The sequence below is a fragment of the Bidens hawaiensis genome, unplaced genomic scaffold (genome assembly GCF_021521415.1).
Source record: "Bidens hawaiensis isolate Kalapana, Puna unplaced genomic scaffold, B.hawaiensis_p1.1 tig00023607_1, whole genome shotgun sequence".
In the NCBI taxonomy this organism is placed as follows: domain Eukaryota; kingdom Viridiplantae; phylum Streptophyta; class Magnoliopsida; order Asterales; family Asteraceae; genus Bidens; species Bidens hawaiensis.
The window spans coordinates 302504-308348 of NW_027493696.1; the positions used below are offsets into that span (position 1 = coordinate 302504).

Below are 5845 nucleotides of genomic sequence, written 5' to 3' on the forward strand. Positions count from 1 at the left end.
GAAAGCGATTGGCAACGTCTATTTGTACCACGGTAGTGCTCTATGATCATATTCTGACCTGTACAAAAAAAAAACAATTCAACTACAACCAAAATGACCCGTTACCGTCCACCCATATTGCAACCTCTAGTTTTTAACATCAATAGAAAACCTACTTCTCTTGCCATATCATAACCAGTTGTGTCTACCAAGCCTAAGAAATCTCATAAGATGCAATAACATGATTGGGTTGATTGGCCATCAAATAATGACATGTTATACAACAATCTACAAACCAATAAAAGTTCAAAAGCCAAAAGAACACGCTGCAGTAAATAAAAGTTTTCATATAGAATATCTGGAGGCTCAAAACATTCATAATACTAAAACTAAAGCTACAGGAATGAAACAAACGTTGATTTTAAACTTAATATTCAATCAAAACAACAATCTGACCTTAAAGAACCAAAACTGATGACCTAATGATGATGATCACTTCTTTCTTTTCTTGTTCCCGAAAGAATCACTCTTCTTAAACCCTTTAAAATCATTAGTAGTCTCTGCAATATTCTGCTTCTTCCCGCCCTGTTTCCCTCCAAACCCATACTTTGAATCCCCGTTTTTCCTCTTATTGTTTATGCCCCCCCCCCCTTACGGTCCTTCCCACCACCTATTTTTTCCTTTCCACTCGACCGGTCCCAAGGGTTCACCCCGGCCCGTTTGTTCTTCTTAGACTTGTCAGACTCTTTTCCACTTTCAAACGATAAACCCATATCACCATCCTTGTCACCACCCGCAAACCTACTTTTCTTAACCGACTCTATTTCTTCTTTCTTCGTTTTGGCCCGTTCTTTTTGTTTCTCGTCTTGCACTTCTTTGGCCTTCTTCTTATTCTCCCGGGCCTTTATTCTTTCTTCAGCCTCTTCAATTCTTCTCTTCTCAGATAAAAGCTGTCCTTTAATCTTCTCCATGTGCGTGTCGGTTTTCACCATTTCAGCATAATAATCAGTAAGGCGAAGAAACGGGAGGCCCATAGGTTGGATTTTTTTATAAGCTTGGCGGGTGCCTTCAAGAGCTTGTGTGTAGAACGCGAGCTCACGTGCCAGGTCATCGTTAACGTCTACTTTTTGGTCTTGGTCAATGTCAAGTGATAGTTTGTGTAACCAGTCAACATCCTCGGGCCAGCTTATGTCCCCGAGTTTGTCAAGTATAGCTTCTTTGTTGTATATGGCGTTTTTGATGGCTCAGTTAGTTTAATGTCCTCGTCACCTTCGGATTCAGATTCTGATTCTAGGTCGGATTGGGATTCGATTTCTGGGTCAGAATCAGAAGCATCCATATCAAGATCTTCGGGTAACGTCCAACAACTTAGAAGTAGGCTTTTTATAGCCATTTAGTAAGCTCTTACAGTTAAACAATAACCAACTTAATAAGTTATTAAACTAATTAGTCCAAATAAATTAAAACTGCATGATTAGAAATGACATGGTTTGCATTTTTCATATATAGTTTGCGGTTACTAGTTTGATTTCTTTTCTTTTAGCTTTTAAAAAAATACTACATGTTCCAAACATGTAATTAACCTCGGAAACAATGTTATCAAACATGTATATATAATATTAGATAATTTGTAATAACAAACAAACAAACTTGCCATTAACCCTAATGTGTTCTTATTCATAATCAACGAAAACCCTAAAAGGATGAACTTTCAGCAACAATACAATTAGACAGAACACTAAGTTTCTAAAACCCAAGATTAACGATGTGCAAAAGCAAGATTAATATTAATAGAAGTGCATACATGGATCAATGAAAACCAAAGGCAGGCAAATAAGTAGCTGACCTTGCTAGCTAATTATCAACCGAAGAACAGAGGCGTAAATGATGAATGATGAACTCTAAACCTTAAAACGTCAATTGCTGCTTTCTCTGTTATATATATATATATATATATATATATATATTGGTTTTTATCCCCCCGTATTACGGGGCTGTTTACATTACTCGTTTTAAATATTTATATACTTTTTTTGGGTTTAATTTTATTTATTATAATGAAATTTATAATATACTTAGAGTTTGATGATAAAAAGGTTTCACAAATAACTAAGATATTATAACTCGGTTTAAAATATCTGAGTTTGGTAAGACTCACTTATTTTTTTTACTATAAAATCGTTTCGTAATTATAAATAATATTTTTTTAAAAAAAAACCCATATAATAATTTTTAGTATATCATATTTTATAGGATTTTCACATCAATAATTTGGTGAGAATAATTTTTAATTTAATGAGATGTTATAACCCGTTTAAGGAATATCTGGGTAAGAACCGAATCCATGAATTTGGGTCAAATGAATGAGAAGCATTCATTTAAAAATCAAACAAATCTGATTACTCCAAAAAAAGGGGGGAGCGACCATATCGCGACATGTAGGATTTTTATGTTTTCGTGTATTACGGGGGTTGTTTTATATTATTTGTTTCTAATATTTATTTATTTTTTGAATATTTATTTTTTTATTGTATGAAAGTTAATAATATACTTATGGTTTGATGATAAATTGTTTCACAGATAAATGAGATGTTATAACCCGGTTTAAAAGCTATATGAGTTTGATAAGACTCAAGACCCGTTTATTTTTACTATAAAATTGATTTTTTAATTATAAATAATATATATATATATATATATATATATATATTTTAAATAAATAAGATATTAATTTTTAGTATGTCCCTACTTTATAGGATTTTTATATCAAATATTTGGTGAGATTGGTTTAAATTTAATGAGATGTTATAACCCGTTTAAGAAAATCTGGGTTTGATAAGACCCATACCTGTGAATTTGGGTCAAATGCATGAGAAGACTCCATTTAAAAATCAAACAAATCTAGTGACTCCAAAAAAAGAGGGAGCGACCACATCGTGACACGTAGGATTTTTATGTTTTCGTTTATATATATATATATATATATATATATATATATATATATATATATTATATATATATATATATATGCCCACTTTGTCTCAAGAGACTTGGGTCTAACAAATCAGCCCGTTAAAAAGTGAGTTTCGGCCTCTGACTTGGCCCATGTTAAATAAGTAAGCTTTTAAATAAATAAATTCATTCATTTTTAGTCTTAAAATTATTACTAAACTAGTTTTTACCCTGCGCCGCGAAAGTTGAGGTATGTTTATATACCCGTCCTGTCCTGTTGCGTTTTGAAATACGGATTTGTTTGGTATGGGTTAGGTTTGTTAAGATACCGACACTAAATTAAAATAAAAATAATGTGTACGTTAACACGGAAACAGTAGTGACACTCGTATAACAAAAAATTAACATATAAAAAATTTTAGTTGATAGCGATTACGTTCGTAACGATACCAGAATTATAACAAAAAATAAACTGGTCAAATTAACATATAAATAATAAAAAAATTATAATGATTTTTGTTCGGTCAATAAAACCCGAGCGTTGGTAAAACCCAAGCGTCATGATGGCGAGTCTACGTGAATTCGATTAGTGTCGGTTTCTTTCGTTAATTATTGTATAAACAACTTTGGTAAAACCACAATCGTTAAATACTAAAAAAATAAATTCGTCAAATTAACATACAAAAAAATATTTAAAATGACTTTATTCGGTTGGTAAAAACCGGAGCGTTGCGGCCCCCGGTGTTGCGACAATGAGTTGGTAAACGCTGGGCGTTGGTAAACACATATGTTGTCAGTCCCAAACGTTGCGGTAAGTCGATGTAAATTCAGTTGGTTTCGATTACGTTCGTTACGTAAAAAAAAGTCAGTAAAACCCGAGCTTTGTCGGTCCTGAGCGTTGTAGCAGCGAGTCGGAATTTGGTCAATTTCGGTAACGTACGTTATGATATCGGAACTAAAATAATAATAGAAAAAACACAAAAATAGATGCAGCCATCGGTGTGGTGCCACTTGGACTAATAAAAGGTCTAGCGGCACCAAACTTTCAAATTATTTTATAGTAATAATTAGATAAGCAGGTAAGTATCTAGAGTTGTTTTATTTAGTTATTTATACATACTATTAAAGTAAGGAGCAATTATCACATGACATCATTCTAGGATGTCTACATCATTGCCACATCAATGTCAAATCATCTATTTTCTTTCATACTCTTGTCAAATCATCAAATACACTATATTTAAACCTTACAATTTTAACCCTAACCATTTTAATCTCTCTTTCTCGATCTTCCGGCTTATTCTTCGATCCTCTCATATATTCCGGTAATCTAGATCGGTATTAATCGTTTTCCGGTAAGGTTATATTTTATAGTCTAATGGCTGATTTTGTTATATGTTTTTCCGGCAAGATTATATTTTTTTCCGGTAATGTTTTCCTCTAACGTTTTATATTTATTTTCATTGTTATATGATTTTCTTATAATCAGTTTAGGTTGTAAATCAAAAACGACGATGTAATTGATATGTGGACGTTATTATGGTCTTCTGGTAAGTTTTTTCGGTGATGTTTTATATCTATAACAATGGTGGTTTTATATTTATTTTAAGTTTTATATTTTCCTGTGATTTTGTTATTCATGTTGTTCCTTTAAAAATCGGAGATACCGTGAACATTATCACTATTTTTTTTTCCGGCAAGGCCATTAAAATTTTCCGATTATAAATTATAATTCAAATCTTCCTTAATTAAGTTTCCTTAAATAAAGTTATAACTGAAATTTAGGTTTGGCGTAGAAACAAGAACAAGAAATCTTACTAATGAAGTCATGGGATATAAGTTATATTCTTAAAAAAACAACAAACTAAAAAATGGTAACTAGATTTTAAACTTCTGAAATTATATTTAGTGATAAAAAATTACTATTTTTAAGGTAATTAATATTTGTGCAGAAAATTAAAAGGCTAACTCTAACACCATATCCTCTAATATCACCATCAAAATAATTAGGTGTAAGTAACAACACCCAACCCATTCACACTACAAAATCAAATTACCAATTTCTACAAATCTTTTTTTTTCCATTGTCTAAATAATTGTCAATATTGTATTAAAACATTTTGTTAAAATGTTAAATTTATATTTTAATAATACTTTTCAATATGGTCGACTCATTCTATATGTTATAATGTTAATTAAAATTATAGTCAACATTCCTTAAGTATACTAACATCTACTTTTTATATTCTAAATCAAGGTTGCAAAAGTCGCTAAACGGATCCTAGGCGGTCGACTGGGGAGTTGGATGTACTCGGAGTACTCGGACATTGTCAATATAAAGAAAATTAGTTTTTTGATATTATATATATGTCAAATATAATAAGTTTACTAATATTTATAATAAAAATAGGTGAATATCAATATAAAAAAGAAATATATTTTAAATAATAAAATATTCTAAAATTACTAATCATTAATTAAAAATAATGATACTTGTTCTTTAATATTATTGATATACGAATTATGTTTTATTTTTTTGAGTCAAAATCGGCCCAAGTTCACCGATAAGATGTGATTCTTGCTGATGTTTACCACCTTTGACCAATTCTTAGTAACTAGGCGGATTTACAGAAACTCGTCCCGGCGACATACCTTGTAGCGAGTACTCGGAGAGTACTCGGCCTTGTAATCCTACTTTTACAACATTGTTCTATATACCTACAAACAATTTTATGAAATCATTCAAAGTGTATATAACTTTCTTGAAATATATCAACATGATATAAGTACTTTTAAATTTAAGATTTGCTCTCACAAATTATGTCCATATAAAAATTAACATACATTTATTTTGACTATTGTAACTTTTTCAATTAAATATTCTCTTACAATCCACTATTATGTTATTAAGAGT

The 5845-nt window shown here is 30.9% G+C and overlaps 1 pseudogene; it reads right to left on the reverse strand.

Annotated features, from left to right (window-relative positions):
• Positions 1-318: 318 nt before the first annotated feature.
• Positions 319-1332, reverse strand: LOC143567683 (putative rRNA-processing protein EBP2 homolog pseudogene; annotated as a pseudogene).
• Positions 1333-5845: the final 4513 nt, after the last annotated feature.